Source organism: Dermacentor silvarum, chromosome 6, assembly GCF_013339745.2.
Source record: "Dermacentor silvarum isolate Dsil-2018 chromosome 6, BIME_Dsil_1.4, whole genome shotgun sequence".
NCBI lineage: Eukaryota > Metazoa > Arthropoda > Arachnida > Ixodida > Ixodidae > Dermacentor > Dermacentor silvarum.
Genome location: NC_051159.1, coordinates 29,590,695 through 29,609,515, shown reverse-complemented (window position 1 = coordinate 29,609,515; position 18,821 = coordinate 29,590,695). Strand labels below are relative to the sequence as shown.

At 48.5% G+C, this 18,821-nt stretch overlaps 1 protein-coding gene across 2 annotated transcripts in view; it reads right to left on the bottom strand.

The window, feature by feature from the left end:
* The window catches only part of LOC119455359 (protein roadkill), a 154,680-nt gene that overhangs the window by 114,178 nt on the left and 21,681 nt on the right, over window positions 1-18,821 (bottom strand). The window contains exon 1 of one of the 2 annotated variants that reach the window (XM_049668721.1): window positions 2,277-2,647. The exons of the other annotated variant lie outside the window; for it this stretch is intronic. The gene's annotated coding sequence lies outside the window, so the exon portion shown is untranslated. Of the gene's footprint in view, window positions 1-2,276; window positions 2,648-18,821 lie in introns of those variants that run through there. 2 annotated transcript variants of the gene reach the window in all.

Below are 18,821 nucleotides of genomic sequence, written 5' to 3'. Positions count from 1 at the left end.
CAATCTTGCCGGTGAGAACGAGCCAGCACAGGGATTGCTGAACGCTCTTCGATGCGCAAGGCCCACGTCTGGCTTGTGCAACAGAAGCATATCGATCACTTCACTCTTCTAAATGTTGTTGACGAGTCGCCAGACGCGTCTGCGTCACTTTGCCTCTATATACCTTCCGATTTCTCTCCGAAAAATATCAAAACCCCCAGTCAGGCTCTGCACTACAGAGTATGTTCCTCGCTAAACGTGCATGTAACTCTTTGCGCAGCACCGAGTGTTTGATTCAGTGGGAAAGACGAGACGTCGCCCATAGTGACGCTGTTCCTAAGCAGCACTTTCTTTGAATTAGCGCAATGCGTCCAGGCTCTCCCTCGTTACAATTCCCTCACAAAAGCTTGCGTTAGTGTCAACTAAGGTTACTGCATATGCTCCGCATTCAACACCCCCAGTGTCAACTTCACTCCCTCGCACCAACTAGCTGCAGTGCACTATAGAGCTCATGTTATCAATCAGTAACGAAAACTGGCTCTACTTTCTGAAGCAGGGCTCGCCTATTACTTCCCTGACGCTCCCATCCTTATCGGCATCAGTGATGGAGCCATAATTGTGGTTTTCTTCTCTGGTTAGCTGCACCGAATCGCTCATGCAAACTGCGCTTCTATACGAAATCTCTTCTCCCATCCGCATGTCATCGATAACCTCAATGATGCGTTTTCATGAGTACCAAGGCTGCCAAAATCACTTACACGAGTGGTTCCTACAACAAAGAAAAAGAGGAACACTCAACTGACTCTGTTTTTCGCTGGCCTCTGAGCCACCGGTGACTGATAGCGAAAACGTGCTCATGGATCCGATAGCAACGCGGCAGCAGTTCAGCACCCAGAACTGCCAAGCCGACGAGCTAACAGCATGCCCCCAAACTGCCGACCCGTGATTCACCGTGCAACTGCGCAGCATGGCTTAATGACTCACGACACTAACTTGAGCGATCCCGGGAGTGAACCGCAACAAATGAATTATCAGTCAAGGCTCAAAGGGGCGTTTTGGCTACGGTGACAACAAATACTGATAGGCAGCAACAATTAACGCAACAGGGTATCCCACCAGAGCGCAATTACAGCAGTGTTGTTAAAGCAAAAGGGCCAACATGCTTGTTAACTGTTTATTAACTCACGCTGTTAGCGCCAATTACTGCACATCAGCCAACGGACGTTAACGAACCTTGCGCAGAGTGTGGATGCGCTTTGCAGAATATGTTGAGGTGCCGCTCCCTTCCAGCGCATTAGCAAATATGAACGACATGCGCTGCCTGTAGTTTAATACGAGGCTCGCGCTGCGTAGAAAAAACAGCTTTAGAGTAAACACAAACGACTGTAATTAAGCTCACATCATCGATGATTGCGTCATCAGCGGAGATGGTTACGCGCGCAGGTCGAGGACCGAACCTGTAACCTCGGGTATGGAACACAAACAACGGCTCGAATAGTAGAATCGTGGCGACGCTAGAGCGGGTATACCGTACGATTCCGCATCAACAGCGCGCGTCACTACACCACTGCGGCTATATTAACCAGCTGCACAGACTAGAGAAACTATCGTTCCCTCGAATTATTTCATTCAAGCGAAGGTCAGCAGCGTTGCAAAGGAAGACCGCGCAACCGATAAGCAGTAATCCTATAGATGACTGAGTCACTCGGAATGCGTGTATAGTAAAATTAACGGAAAGGATAACTATTGTAATTCCCAACCAGGAGAAATGCCCAGCCCTATTCGGTGACCTGACGTTGCAAGGTTTATCGGTTGGCGAGATTACGCAGTTTTGTGCTGCTATGACGCAAACGTCGTCGAGCAAACGCTCGAGCCGGCGTACCCGGGAGAGAACCATCTACACATATATTAGACGCGGCTTCTGTCATAAACTATTTAGAGGTTGATGATGTACATCAGGAGGCTCTGCGTTCGGCCTAGTCATCCAGTGAAAGCCTCGCACGCTGTAGCAGTTGCCGCAAAATAAACTTTTTCCATTCACCCTTCGCGGAAAATCTACGCATCTCTGACGAAAACGCTAAGTTGACAGTGACGAGAGCCTGTTACCCGCCGCGTCCCTTTGGAGGGCCCTTATACCTCCCTAAGAAGAGCGGGGGAGGGACAAAAAAAGCTCATGCCAACAAACTAAACGCGGAGGGCTCGGGTGTTCACTACAGGGCATCGTGGGCGCAATTAAGATTAGCGACGAATCTAAATTGCTCCACGGTACGTGATCGCGGCCGCGCCTCTCAACTTACCGGCGTTGGAGGATCGGCGAGAGTCGCTGCAGGTTTCCCCTGGAGGCAGCCGGCGGATCAATCGTAGAACAACGTTGCGGGGAAGGTTTAAATCCACAAATCCGGAGTGGAGCCCGCGATTACCGACGGCCTTCACTCGGGCGTCACACAGATGGGCCGCCGTCTTCGCGCAAAGGGAGGAGAAAAGATCCGAGCCAAACAATCGCCGAGATCACACGGGACGCCTTCGCACCGGTCCCGTACACGCCGCGGCCAGTCGATGAAAAGGCAAACAAAAATAGGCCGCCGCGCTTTGGACTACACCGTCCGATCTCCTCGCCGCCTTTGTGGGCGCTCGACCGGCTCGGCCAAGCGTTGCGTCGCCGACTGGCGTTGCTCAGGGCGCCGCCATCTTGGCCACTGCGGTTACCGCCGCTTACCGAGGCGCGGCAGCACCAGCGGCAGCAGGCTGCGGCGCAAGCGCGCAGCATTCAGCCAGCGCGCTGCCGGCGGCGGCGCTCTTCCATTGGCCAGAGCTTTTGGACCAATCGGAGCAGCGCTTTTCAAAAGCGTCCAGAGGAGCCGCAAAGACAAAACGGAAGAGGAGGAAGGGAAGAGCCGAGTGGGAAGCCGTTCTCCGCTGCACTCGACTAGAATGTAAAGCGGCAAAGGTTCTCAGGCGACCCGCTTAAAAGCGGAGCGTCGTTTTGGTGTCACAACCTGTCAACGCAAACGAACGGCATCGCAGCAATGGTTTTCTGCACCACGGACAAACGTCGAATAGTGCGCTACATGCGCGCGTATTAGAATAACGGGCAACGGCCACGCACGTACGCAAGCCAAGAAAGAGTTCATTAAGCACGAAAACAGGGGGAATGAATAAGCCTTTCCTATATCCTCACTTTTTTTGTCACTGTTTATTTTTTATTTAGTTACACATACGTTACAGTCAACTCCGTTTAACACTCGGGACAACTGGCTAATGCCCATATTCAAACGCAATGATATCAGCTCACCCCTTATTGAGCGAGCTAATTACCGTACCACCAGTGAACTTCTACTGCATGATAGAAGTTCACTGTATAGCTTAGTACAAATTACATTCCTGTCAATTTTCAAATACAAGTGCGCTTCCCACAACAGTTATTCGCTGGAAGCCATTTCAATTCACGAATTACATGTCATATTTCGCGGAGCCAGTCTCCATACAGTACCTAACTTGCCAACCATGATGAATGAAAAGAAGTGAATGAGAACAGAAATTCCCACAGTAAAGAACGCTTCTAAGATTAAAAAAAAAATGTCACAGTTTCGCCCTAAGGGCGAAGCAATGAATGCGATAGCAACACAGCAATGTCATACGAAGTGAGCTAGCTTGTACGACAGAACTTCTGGTCGAGGCGTATGTGGCCTAATGGGTTCCGTGCGCTCGGCAACCCACCTTCGAACACCGAATAAGTTGTTATCAAGGCTGGGGTTTGAGGCTCTCCGGCCGGACGTACGCAGAAAATTGGGGATCGATCCCGACAATACTTCGAACTAAAACGAAACTAAAACCGTATACTAATGCCACGGAAAACCGCGAAAAACAGACCGCTTCTGAATATCCCAGCTCAAACCAGGGCTGCTGGGACTAGTCAAGAAGAGCACAGGTTCTTCGCCTACCGCGTTGATGCGCTAGCCAACGCGTCCCAGATCACGAGACTGCCCCCGTATCACTAGGCATTGTTACGTTTGGCGTGTTAGCCGAAGAGCGGAGGCCGGATTCATTGTGGCATCGACGTCAAGTGACACTCCACTGAATCAAAGTTGCGCTGACAAATTCGTAATTCCTAAAGATTCCGCGTCTCTATTTCTGCCAAGCGACCTGCCTGTGACGTCAACGGGAAGTCGTTTTCGGAGGCACGTCTTATTCAAGGTGCGTGCGCATTCAGCAAGTTGCCCAAGTCGACCGCATCTAAGCAAAGTTTATTTTTCAGGGGCTTCACATCCAAGAGGCTGCTCTTGGATGTGACGCACAACGCCAAGCGTTGTGCGTCATGACAACCCTTCAAGCCAGTCAACAAGTGGATAGGAATTTTGGGGAGCGGCAGATATGGCAGCTTGGGTTCTTCACCTCTTCCTGTCATCGCTGGGACAATGGTGTACTCGCCACCCTCTTTCCACGAGCATGTCAGAAGGGGAGTTTTGTGATGCATATACATGCATGACTACAGGATTGGCCGATTAGAACATGACCCGCTTCCTTAGCGAGCAATCCAGGGAAGACGAATGGTTTTTAAGAGACAGTCTCTGTGTATGTGGTGTGCTCTTCTAGAATGATTCGGCGTGTTCCTCCAGAATCATGTAGATTATGCTACGAGTTAACGTGTACTGCGCTCTTTACTTCGGCCAGTACGCCTCTGTCTAAGTTGACCTCCCATTATCGTTGGGCTGCTAACTCTGGTATTGCCGTTAATTATAAACGAGTTGCTTATGTCAAGGATTACGCAGGTTCCAGGGACAACGATATTATTACCTTATCGCTGCGCTAGAACAGGAAACTAAAGGTGACGTTGACAAAATGTGGACGCGCTTTACGATGTTGTCGAGTAATCTATTGAGCGTTTTGTTCCCTGCAACGCTGTGCGCAGAAGTCGCAAAAATGTAGTTGCGTTACTAGAGATCATGCACTAAGCTAAAGCGTCTTGCGCAAGTCCATCACCCCGACCATGGAGTGACCTAAAGAATCTTCTAGCAAGGAAACTTAGTGAAGCTAACGAAGACCCATTACCATAACGTAATTCTGCACGAATTCATTAAAAGTGATCCGCATACATCTTCGTACAATTAAAGAAAGATATGATCGAAGAAATTATGCAAGATGGTAACAGTGTTACAGAGCCTCAAATGCTGGCAGATAGCTTTAATGATTTTTTACAGCGTATTTTGTATTGATACCACGCATGCAGAACACAAACGTGTCATAAACGATGCTATTGTCCCGCTGATTACTGCGGATGGTGTCCTGTTCACGCTACAGAGATTGAACGAAAAACAAAGTGAGAGAGGGGAAGAAAAAAAAGAAAGAAGGGGAGGGGGGGCGGCACTGAGAGACTGCTGGATGCCTTTTTAAAACGTTTTGCTGGACAGCTATCTGGTGTTAAGGCGAATCTTTTTCAAGTCTCGTTAAATTCCGGATAAGTTACAAATGGCTGAAATAAAGCAAGGGTTTTCCCAGTTCACACAAAAATTGAAAAAGCTGCTAGTTTAATATTACAGGCCTGAGCCCATTACTTCACACTGCTGTAAGTTATAGCAGCATATTGTTGCAGGTGGAATCAGATCCGATATATTAGTGCAAAAAACATTTTATCACCGTATCAACATGGGTTCTATAAACATGTCTACAGTAACGCAAGTAGTAACAACTGTACATGAAATATCGATGGTTCTTGAGAAAGGAGGCCAGGGATGCATTCTGTAAGAGTCCATCTAGTGGACTGTCCATTCCGACTGTCGCCTATTGGCTCCAGCTGCACAAGCGAGAAGGAGACTGGCTGACTCCTCGCTCATGCAGCTGTAGCCAATCGTCGAAATGGACAGTCCACTAGGTGGACTCTTACAAAATACCCCCCCCCCCCCCCCCAGGTTCCCCAAGTGCAGTCATGCGCAAAAATCAAAATTTTTTTCTTTACAATCCAGAAAAAAAAAAAAACATCAGCCGCCTAATACTTCTTCATAATATACTGGCTGGTAATGCCAAGATAACTGAACAACCTTCAAGACGCACAGGAGCTAATTTCAACACATTTCAAAACAGTTTTTTTTTTCGCGCACAATAACAGACCGGAACAGTCTTCCGGAATCAGTCGTGCCGTCCTAAAACTTAACGCAGTCTCTGGAAGAGCATATTATTTGTTAGAACTACTCCAGAAGGCTTCTCTTGTGGTTGGGTTTCATTAACCGTGTGACATATCTTTTCGTACGATATCATGATCATCAGCCTATATTTATGTCCACTGCATGACGAAGGCCTCTCCCTGCGATCCCCAATTACCCCCGTCTTGCACTAGCTGATTCCAACTTGCGCCTGCAAATTTCCTAACTTCATCACCCCACCTAGTTTTCTGCCGTCCGCGACTGCGCTTCCCTCCTCCTGGCATCCATTCTGTAACTATAATGGTTCACCGGTTATCCATCCTGCCCATTACATGGCCTGCCCGGCTCCATTTCTTCCTTTTAAAGTCAACTAGAATATTGGCTATCCCCGTTTGGTCTCTGATCCACACCGCTCTCTTCCTGTCTCTTAACGTTAGGCCTAACCTTTTTCGTTCCATCGCTCTTTGTGCGGTCCTTAACTTGTTCTCGAGTTTCTTTGTTAACCTCAAAGTTTCTGCCCCATATGTTAGCACCGGTAGAATGCAATGATTGTACACTTTTCTTTTCAACGACAGTGGTAAGCTCCCAGTCAGGATTTGGCAATGCCTACAGTATGCACTCAAACCTAATTTTATTCTGCTGTAAATTTCTTTCTCGTGATCAGGGTCCCCTGTGAGTAATTGACCTAGATAAACGTACTCCTTTACAGACTCTAGAGGCTGACTGGCGATCCTGAATTCTTGTTCCCTTGCCAGGCTACTGAACATTATCTTTGTCTTTTGCATATTCATCTTCAGCGCCACTCTTACACTTCCTCGGTTAAGGTCTTCCATCATTTGTTGTAGTTCGTCCCCAATGTTGCTGAATAGGACAATGTCATGTGCAAACCGAAGGTTGCTGAGATATTCGCCGTTGATCCTCACTCCTAAGCCTTCCCAGTCTGAGAGCTTGAATACTTCTTCTAGGCATGCAGTGAATAGCATTGGAGAGATTGTGTCTCTTGCCTGTCCCCTTTCTTGATAGGCAACTTTCTACTTTTCTTGAGGAGAACCAAGGTAGCTGTGGAATCTTTGTATATAGATATTTTCCAAGATATTCACGTATGCGTCCAGCCCTCCTTCATTACGCAATGCCTCTATGGCTGCTGGTATCTCTACTGAATCAAATGCCTTTTCATAATCTATGAAAGCCATATAGAGAAGTTGACTCCACAGATTTCCCTATTACCTGATTGATGACATGGATGTGATCCATCGTAGAATATCCCTTCCTGAAGCCAGCCTGCTCTCTTGGTTGACTGAAGTCGAGTGTTGCTCTGATTCTATTGGAAATTAGCTTGGTGAATATGTTGTATACAATACTGAAAGCAAGCTAATAGGTCATGGTTTGCAAGGCCCTGCTAACTTCATCACTTCTAACTTCGTACGATATATATATATATATATATATATATATATATATAATTCATGAACTGTGATGTTGTATTGGTGTAATTCATTATTGTTTACCATCGCTTTGTACAACACGCACTGTCCCTCCTGCTTGGGCCCCAAGTTGGCCTGCAGTATCTCCAAATACAATAAAATAAACCCCTGTTTTGTACCACCAACCTCCCGACCTCGTACTCATCAGGAAGAAGTAACTGCCGCCGAGGAAGTACGGACGACGGCGTGGGTCAGCTAGCTTATCCTCCTTGTGATGCCCCGGTAGCGTAGGCCAACTACCCGTTATTATTGTATGCATCGCTAATTTGGGACCGCTACACGGTGAATTATATTAATCAACTGGAGATGATCCAGCAAAAGCCCACTATATGTTTGACTCTATAGGGAGCAGAAGTCCAAGCAGTTGCGGATTGTTTTGCTGCCCATTTCCCATCCTTAAATAAAGCTTCAGGTTCCAACGCTGCAGTGTCAGTCAGCAGCATACGACGGTTCCTATATATCTAGTGCTGTGTTTTTTGATGAAAAGCTCATTAGCGAATGCCTTGGGCACTTGAAGCCTTCACTATTCTGCGCCCCTGATGGCATCCCCTTCGAAATATTAAGCCAACGGCAGTATATGTGCCCCAGTATTGACATCTATATTTAATAACTCTGAATACTTCCACTTTCCCTCGCATGTGGAAAATTGCTCGTGTTATTCCTGTATTTAAGACTGGCGGTAAAACCGATGTCTCGAATTATCACCCGATTTCTTTTCTCTGTGCCACATCTAAGATGTTTGAACTTGCTCTTCACAACATAATAGTCTTTTACTGTAAAGAACTCGTTGATTCCGAATCAGCATGGATTGCTCACCGGTCGCTCCACTATCCCAAATCTCGCAAGTTTTATGAAACGGCTTTCCGTTCCGGTACTTCAAAGGGGGCGAGCTGGCACTATTCATTGTGACCTCAGAAAAGCTTTTGATGTAGCCAGCCACTCACTGCTTCCGATCAAGCTTACGCACTTTGGCGTTGACACGTCAATTGTCGATCTTATGCGCAGTTACCTTCTTGATAGATCATGTTATGTTAACGTCAATGGCCAAATGTCTTCTTTTTATATGGCAACTAGCGGCGTCCATCAAGGATCACTATAAGAACCACTTTTTATTTATTTTTTATTAATGGCGTTCTTTCCGCTATTCGGAATTCTTCATTCCTTCTGTATGCCGATGACATCAAGATTTTCAAGGCATTTCATACTGTTGATGACTGTAGCATCCAGCAGTCCATTTTTTTTTAAACTAAATGGTGCAAAGATAACAACCTCACCTTCAATGTTTCTAAGATCAAAGTCATGACTTTCACACGAAAAACAGCAAGCGTTTCCTTTTCTTATTACGTAAATTTTGTACCATTGTGTAAAGTTTGTGAGATCAACGATTTCGGTGGAATTTTTGATACACCCTTACACTTTTCAGTTCTCACTAAAGGCGCTGCGCAATGCGGGTATGCGAACTCTTGGCTTTGTTTTGCAGACTATCGAGAGAATTCATTTCTCCTACACCGTTCCGCAAGTTGTACACAGCAATCTGTCTTCCTCAACTCGAATAGGCGTCGGTCGTCTGGAATGGCATTTCTAGATCGAGCAGTGACATTATAGATCGAGTCCAGAAAAGGTTTCTAAGCACATATCATCACTGCTTTGGTAGCACGGACAACGGACCTCACTGCTGGATTATTGCCATTGCGTTTACTTCGCTGCCGACGTAATCGCGCAGACTTTTTGTTTCTTTACAAACTCGTTCACGGTATCCTCACTTGCCCCGAACTCCTCAGTTGTATCATGTTTCGCATACCGCGCAAGATCACCAGAGAACATAGGCCTTTCCATGTCCCTGCCTGTCATCACCGAAACCCTCGGCCGTCCACAGAATACGAAGTCTTTATAATATTCAAGACCTCGATATTTTTCATAACTCGCGGTCGTTGTTCTTGTCCGAGCTTTGCTTTATTGTGTCGTAGTTTCACGCATTGTTCAACTGCCCTTCTCCTCCTTTTTCTTTTGCATTCACTGTGCGTCTTGTTGTACGAACACTCTTGTTTTCAAGATTGTGCTTTTGCATTCAGTTTTTTTTTTTTTTTTACTTATATTACCCTGCCCCCCCCCCCCCCCTTACTTTTTTTAAGTTTGCGTGCGCCAGCACTCAGACTATGGTTGTTCATGGGCAAGATAAATACATTATTGGTTATTATTATTATTATTATTATTATTATTATTATTATTATTATTATTATTATTATTATTATTCAATGGTAAGCGGCGGATAAACGAGATCGTCAAAATGGAAGTGGCCTGCAGAACCTAACAACACAGAATTCGAAGAGTGAAAATACACCGATATTATTAGCACAGCTGCATGCAGTTCAAACGCTTCATAACGGATGCTCTGGGCAGCTGAAATAAACATCACGATGCACTTGCCTGGAGCGAGAGAGACGGACGCCCGAAAGTGAATGTATACTTGAAGAATTGGTCCCAGAGATAGCAGTTAGGGTTAGAGGGCCGGTAAATATTACTTCGCCATGTGAAGAAATTGATGGAGATTGAAAGGGATATGAAATTAGACGGTAATAATACATTGCGCCTCTGCCACAACAAAATGGACACCCTTAAAAGCGAGACTAAAGTGAAATGCGAGTTGAGCAGTATTAGTAAATTATTATTAGTTGGTACAGTATTAGCAAATCGTCAGAGGAGGCTTGATAAGCCAGAAAAAAACGCAAAAACTACTTTTTTCTTTCTGTTTTTTAAACCCTGTATTCGAAAGGAGCTGGAGACTGTGTACTGTAGACAGTTACGAGAACTGCGGTATACAAAGAATGAAACACGAGATAACACCAAAGGACGAATACGAGAAAAGAAGGATGAAATCAAGATATTACAGCACGGCACACCACGCTGTCATATCTTGATGTCGCCAGCCGAGAGGGGAAGCGGGACAGTTATCATCTTTGCCAATGCCTACGCCCCGTTGTCAGAATAAACACCGCACGCGCAAGAGCCGCGTCACATCAGGGAGGAGCTTTGCGCCGATCCTAACTCTCTTGCAGGCGCAATCGTGCGAACGACAATTAAAATTTGGAGTCGGATATCTCGGAGCCCAGACAAGCTAGAAGAATTCTTCCAACTGATACTGTGTAGAAACACGACTGCCTCTAACGTTTCAATACAAACATATACCCACGTACTGCAGTCAACAAAAAAGTTAATTATTCAATTTTAGTTAATTGGGCTGCTGACAGCGATAATTATCATCTCACTTTGTGCCCCTTCTGGCCACATAACTTATCTGCACAGGCGGTCTTCGCGTGCCACCCAGTGCCTAATTTTAAGAAAACCATAAAGCTTAATTTTGAACACCCCGTACGAAATAATTCTTTGCCAGTGTAAACCGGTTACTTTCTCAGTGCCGCTCTTTGTTGTCCTTCAAAGCTGCACGGAAGCGCAGGCGATGTGAGCTGCACTGGAGGTTCACTTCGCCTCGAACGGCAGACGACGAGCTCAGCTGTCCCAACAAAGGGGCTCAGCTGCAGCACCCCTTGCCGACCCGATCGTCCGCTTTCCCTTTCCTTCCCTCCTGGCGAAGCCTATCAACCGAGCTCCTGAAGCAGCCTCGCAAAGGGAAAATACGGAACCGTGCTGACAGTTCCTGACCGATTTCGGTGGCGTATACATAGCCTCGAAGGCCAACAGCAACGAAATATCGGACCGCGCAAAAGGACTTATGTATAGGTGTATAATATGTACAGTATGTAAGTAAGCAAGCTGCAACCTCGGTGCGAAATCTGACGCTTGAAATGCGAGTAGATGCGTCGCAAAAAGCTCGCAAATATAGAGGCTTTTCGTACCAAAAATGAAAAACAGGAAGTACCGCTTGCCGGAAGTGACACATGATCAAAAGTTCGCGTAGCTGCCCGGGACGCGCTGCGACATCGCGGAGGCGACATGCTAGGACTTACGTGACATGCGCTAACCACCAGGTGCACGCGTCGCCTACTTAGGCATTGTTCAATGGCTGCTAATAAGAAACTTGTACAATTAACAGCCTTGCATGCAGCTGTGCCAAGATCGCTTCAATAGCTAGTCCACAACCAGTTTCATCCATAACCAATTAGCAAAAGCGAAAATCTTCGTAGCAGTTGGCCTTTAACATTGAGGACAGGGCACAAACGAGGCAGTACACGACGCATGGCTGTATTATTGTCTCGCCTCCTTCCTATCATGTCTTAGGATGTACGCCCCAGCAATCATGCACGTGCCAAGTATAGCTGCTGCGGATGAAACTGGTAAATTGTCTATCTACGGAAGCAAGCAAGCAATTAACTGAGGCAGGAGAAGAAACGCGGAGCATACCGCGGCTGCCCTGCGGCCAGAGAGGAAATCGGAGGACGTCGGCGCCCAAAGACAGGAGGGAAAATAGAGCAGCTGCCGTGCTCGGACTAACGACAACATACGCGACATCAAAACCAACATCGACGACACCGGCCATAACTGCCTCGCTCCACGTATGGCTGCACGGCGCCGAAACCAGTGCGCGAGCAGAGAAATATCCGTCCCCGAAAACGACATTTGAGCGCGAGTCTCCCTGCTCTGCAGGTAACGCCGGCGGCGCGGTGCGTCGACCGCTGGCCAGGGGAGAAGGCGAACTCGGCGGTTCGCTGCAAGTGAAAGCACGTGGTGGCCGAAGGAAAGAGGACGCGACAGCGGCAGGCATCGAGCGCACGCCGCGGAAGTGTGTCCGATGGGAAACGCAGCAGCGCCTTTCGCTCGATCGGCCGCCGTAAACAAAGCGCGCACGGCCAAGAGGAGGAGGGCGCTGTGCACACAAAGGACGCAGGTGAGAAGGGGCCGATCGATGCGGGGAGCGGTTCCTCCCTTCCGAGCCGAGTGGGACAAGTCACGCTTGCATACGCGCAGACGCGAAGCTGAGCGCTAATATCGGCCAGACGGAAGTCGAAAGCACGGGCTACAGTTGCTTGCACGGTTATATGGTAGAAGCAAAATGCAAACAGGACAAGCGACGGCGTTTTCGGCGTCTATGTTTGGCGCTGGTAATGCATGACCCACAAGAGGCGCGCCGCGGAAAGCACACATATACACCGGCTGGTTCGTTCAACCGTCGGCGTGAGAATACTTCAAAATGACTCGATGTATTCCAGCAGCATGCAGGTGACGAATAAGGGTATCCTCCAACTACTGTCCTGTGCTGGAGAGAAGTTTATGTAGAAGAACGGAGAAACAACGGCGTACGTATATAGCCGGTATACTGGAAGGCGCAGACGCGACGAGCAGCAGCACCAATTGGAACGACACACGATGATAACTTTAATCAAACAGAACACAACTCTTCAGTGACTGACCAGAAAGATCTTCCAAAGGCAAACGAGGCGAGCGAACAGTGGAAGACGCTGGTTTTAGTCAACACTGGAGAACTATAGGTCCGTATTCACAAGAAAGTTCTTACGCTAAAGACGTTCGTAAGAGCAGACACCAGCCAATCGCGATGTCGGACACATCACAGTCGACTCTCGTTTATTCGACTCTTTCGCTTAATTCGAACGCACTGGAAAGTCAAGCGTGAAACCAGACACTGTTATTGAAGGAAATCTCGGATAGTTCGAACGCGAAAGCGTGTTGTTTTGGTTCATTCGACCATCAGCGGCGTACAATCATGCATACGCGTAGCAGTCATTAAAGGATAAAAAAAAAAAACAAATTCAGCAGAAGGCGCTACTGCTTTCCTGTAGGTGGGGACGGTGACGACACCAACGTGCCAGTCCTGCAGTGATGACTGAAGACGACTTGGGTTGTGCCCTGTTTGAGTATTTCTTTGAGCGCTGACGACATTGTTGAGGTCAGGGAGTCACTGACCGACGATGATATGTATAGTTATTGTAATACTGTACTGAAGTAGTCTGCCGACAACGACTACTTCTAGCAGTACAAAACATTTAAGTTCGCTCATTTTCCCGCCATTTGTTAATTCGACCCTTCAGATAATTCGACCAACTATTGCTGTCCCGCAAGCGTAGAATTAACGGGATTCGAGTGTGTCAGTGAAGGATAGCAAAGAGCTCTTGCGAACTAAGGCTTCAAAAAGTCAGCTCTAGAACGCCAGACGTCGGTGGTATGATAGAAGCAAAATACACCGCCAGGCCTTTCTTGCCTAAGGCATATACCAAAAGGCAAGGGAACATGGTAGGACGACTTCGGCAACGACCCCTGGCCTGAAGGGAAAGCCCTCGCGAAAACACGGAGGGAGTGGGACAAGTACTGATTGTTAACGAATAGATACCCACAAACCACCCTCCAGGACGACACACATACACGAAGTCACGCAGAAAGCAGCCGAAACATACAGAAAAGTACCCCACAACCTCTTACCAGACATGCACCTCCTCAACCTATGAGAAACACGTGTAGAGGCTTTACAAATGCACACAACGTAAAAATGTACTCGTATCCTCACTCAAAACTCCTCGATAGACAGACATAAAAGCACAAGTTATGCAGGTAGTCATTGGCAGATCTCACGCAATAAATTACACGGCTGTATGAATAAGCAAACGCCAAAGAGAAACATTAGGCGGCTCTACAACCGCGGCGGACAACTTTTGTCTACAGCCTCCCGTTATACTGCACGTGCTACTATTGAATCCTGGGGTTTTCTCTTTCTTTTCAATATTACTTTTTCTCGCAAGTAAGCCTGCGATCCTTAAGTATACGCATTGGACAGCAGATAAATCCACTAAATAGTATGCTCCATTCGCAATCCACCAAGTATAGGGCTGGCGCCGAAGGAGCCAGGTATAGCTCCAGGGTCTCTACAATTACAGCAGCTGACGAAATACCAGCCTTACATTCTAGCCACTGCCAACATTACTACATGCACAGAATGTTGCACGACTTCCCACGAAGGCTAATCACGTGACGCCACCTGAGAAGAAAGAGAGAGGAAAAAAACCTGCTATATAGAAGCACCTTTCTCGCATTTCCGTAACATAGGTAAATCGGGCAGATTGTGGAGCGAATGGCAAACACGCGCCTCGCATATGAGGTTGGAGAAGGACTAAGGGTATATAATTAAATCCAAACCGTCTTCAGATCGCATCTACACACACAGGACACACTCCGCCTCTGCACGCGAATATACTGCGGAATCGCTCATCACATTGGCTGAATACTACACAGCATATACATGTACACGTAGACGAATAAAGACGGTGACTCGTGCGCCCAGGACACTGTCCCCCGAAATCGAGGCCAATTGCGCTCGAAGCTTTCTCAAACACAGGATGTTCGCAGTGCAAATAGGCTCATTCGCCAGTCAATCGCCCTCAAATAAAGTAGGTATAAGCAGGGTGATACAGCCTCGCTCGCTTTAATATAAAGGGGTTGTCTTGCTTCGAAGTTGTACGCCGCTGTGCACAGCCGCACAAATGCTCCGTCGCCGGTCTTACCTCTAGAGAGAGAGAGAGAAAGGGGGGAGGGCGGAAGAAAATAAGTGTGAAAAAGCTGGACTCGGTACTTAGGTGCAAAAAGATTTTGAATTGGTTCCACTAAAAATGAAGGCGATGCGAAAATTCAGCCATTCAAATTCAGCCGAAGTTTAGCCATTCTAGTGTGCGTATTTATAGCATTCAGCAAAGGTTAATTAGACTGTCTAGCAAGCACATATTCCGAAGATAAGCAAACAAGTTTGAAGCCTGTCGTTGCCTAGAAGGAAAATGTTTCAGACCTAATGCGCTTCCAGCGCCAGTGGTGCTTGACTAAATTTGTCAATTTCGGTTTCAAAATGGGTTATTTCCTCCCGCCTATACCTCAGACAATTGGGTGCACATCGACTGCACTACAATCGGATAAATGGAGGGGTTTCAAGTTGCAGGCACAATGGATTAAGTCAAGAAAGTTAACAGCGTATGTTTGAAACCATAACCGGTCCCGAAAGAGAGCCAGAAAAATAATAATAATAATAAATCGCTAGAAGTCGTGCTAAGGAGTACCGCTGTAGAGAACGGTGAAGTATTCTTTCGGGACTCTGTTTCAATTTATTTGCCAATAAATGTTGGTTAGTAGCGAAAGTTACCCATTTTGAACTTCACGCCGTAACCGCAGTGCCGCCACGCCAGTGTGACGTCACAGATTTCAAGTTACCTTCGCGCGCTTGGGTTATTCCTGTGCGGAAAAAAATGCTAAACTTCAAAGGTTACGGCCTTCGTTCTTCTATAGCACACTGTAATCCTCGTTATCGACAGACGATTACCTAGGCGCTATAGGAGACGCTCTCAAAATCCGTGACGTCACCGAGCAGCTATATGCTCAAACTTCAGGTCACCATTTGAATCCACCGCGGAGCTCATCGACAAAGGTTCTGCCACCACTGGAGAGGAGCATTTGCATCGCCGTTCCGCTCGATTCTCTCGAGGCCCTCTCTTCGCACCTGGCACGCGGGGACGGCAGACGGGGCGCGCATATCGTCGTCACTCACGCCTGCACCCCTCCTCCTCGGCGAGACCTGTCGGGAACGCGCGGTTGCCATCGACGAGACGGCGTCTTTCGGCGTTTGCCCCGTCGTCCACCGAGTCGGGCTTCGAGAAACACGGCAGGCGCGCCTCCACTTCCGCCCTGGTTCCTTCTCACCTTGAAGACGAAACCGCGCGGAAAGGGAGAAAGGCGCGCGTGATATATGCGCCCGCGAGAGAAGGGCCAAGCTGTAAATCAGCGTGCACTCGCGGCGGGGAGGCACCTGCGTACAGACGGCACAATGGCATAGCGAAGCGCTCATCTCGCAGCCGTTGGCAACGCGCTTTCTCAGTCACCTCTGCAAGATGGCCGCGCCAGGCTGCTTTCCTCGGTCAGGTGACGAAAACGAGAGGAGAGCGGTGTTTATAGTTGCCTGCTGCCGTGCTAGACTGCGCCACGTTGCTAAGGCGAAACCTGGCTCAGTCGGTGCCACCCTGTGCGTAAAATGGTGCGCAACATCATATATAGTTCGCGCGTTTTTTCAAGAGAAGCTTGTCTTGGCTCACAAGTTTCGGTGGCGTTGTAGAGACGCAAAAACTCACGCGTGGCACATACCCACATTGGATGCAGGTATTAGCCAGGGAAAAGAAAGAAAGAAAGAAACATCAGGTGCGGGGAAAACTGCACCGGCGTCGGATAACGTGACGCGCGCGACCAATCAGAGTCGTTTGGTGTATCGCGGGAAGGAAAATGGGAGGAAAGGGGGTTGGCGCGCGCTCCGCCTGGCTTCCCTCGCCTCAGATAACTTTCGGCTACCGGATGGGAAGGCTTCGTGGTGCGTTCCGCCGAGGAGCAGGCTGCGTTTGAGCAACGGCGCCGAGAACTCGCTCGGGAAAGGGCTCGTCGTCGACTTGCCGATTCTAGCGTGAGGGCTTCCGAAGCCCAGGCGAAAAGTCAGCGTCGTCTTGCCCTCCAGGAACCGGACAATGGTGGTGCCAACTTCCCGTATGCGACGGCCAGTTTTGAACGCGAGTTTCTCAACCGGAACATCGGAACCAGTTGCAGTGCGTGTGACGGGTTGTGGTTCGAGCACAATGTGGTATTCGTCAGTGCAAATCGTTCCGAGTAACACAGTAGAAACACACGAAAAGCTTCGCTTACCCCCATTTCGTCGACAGGGGAGGGGCTACTGATTTTTTTCACCTGGCCTAGTACTGGGTCATTCTCGGCTGTGCTTCCCTCCCCTTATAACCCATTCTGCCCCACTAAAACACCTCCGGTAATCTATAGACTCTACAGAGCATTACACAACGCCCATCTAACTAAAATATCGGCTACACTCCGTTTGCTTACATGATACTTTGCAACACTAAAACTCGAAATAAAAGATAACAGTGAGAGGCGAGGGGAAAGACGAGCGTTACTATCCGTTTGCTTATATCCTCCCGTCAATCATTTTTCGTCGCATCGCTCCTTGTGCGGCCCTCTTTCTCAGGCGTCACTGTTTCTTGCGAGTGTCCGCCGCGTGCGGGAAACCGCTGACGCGAGCCGACGCCATCGCCACGGTTGCGTGTGTGCGACGCACGGTCGGCCCCCGCACTCCCGGATGCCATTCGTCACTCGTTACGGCATCGACCGGCGGCGGGGGCAGATGGGCCGCCATTCCCGAACCACTCTGATAGAACAGGTGGGAAGAGCAGCAAGATTTCGCCTCGCACTACAGCCACCACGTCACTGTATGCTCCATTCGAGGAAGAGCGCGTTAATTTCCAAATATACGCGGGCACTGGGGCACCAAATCAAGCTCCCAGCTGTAAACAGTGCTACGAAGACAGGGCCACGTCATATTTCATCGGGTAACTCGCGTTCCCGTGCTGATGATACATCGGAGCGTTACTGTTTCATATGTACAGGAACACTTTTTTGTAAAGAGTCCTTCCAACATACGTGCACGCAGCGACTTATCGTAGTTTGTCCGCTGTATACAGCGGCCGTTTCAGATGGTTGCCGCAGCGTCCATATTACCGTCCCTATTTTCTGCTGTTCGAAAAATCGGGGCTGACTGCAAAACGCCAGGTAAAGGTTTGCACCAATGCCGTAACACAGGCAACACTAGCTACGGCGCCCTCATGGCTGCGCAAAACCACAGCGTAGTTCAACATTCTTACATCGGGCAAGGCAAAAAGATAACAGATGAATAGAGAGGCAGAGAGGAAAAAGGCAAGAGGAAGCAGGAAGACACGTGCAGAACAGTCAACGTCCCTCCGATGACTGCAACAGACCGAACGAATCTTTCCCAGAGACTAGAAGGAAATAGAGTCCACCAGCACCTCGGCATCAGAAGCCCAGATTAGTTCGCACGTCGTAAGTCTATTTCTACTTTCGGACCTCGTTAACTGAATTGGCACACGTGGTGCGTGGTCCCGAGTGCCGCAGCGCCACGAGGCCTATACCGAAGTGCGCGAGGGAGCAAGACTGGAGGGCTGTCAAGGCCGGAACCTCGAGTACGGGGCATTCTACAATCCAGCAGAGCCGGTCCCGCAGACGTCAAGGACCCGCCCTCTTTTCGGGCGAAACGGTTCCCAACTTTACGACGGCGAGCCCGGCAACGGCATGCGACCGACAAAGCTCCTGAAACGGCGAAGCAGGGAGGGGAAGAGACCTCGACGCACGTGGCACAGACTCCACGCGACATGGAGCAGCAGCAGCAGCCGCGGCAGGCAACGGGCAGCGCTGCCGGACGAACCGGCGC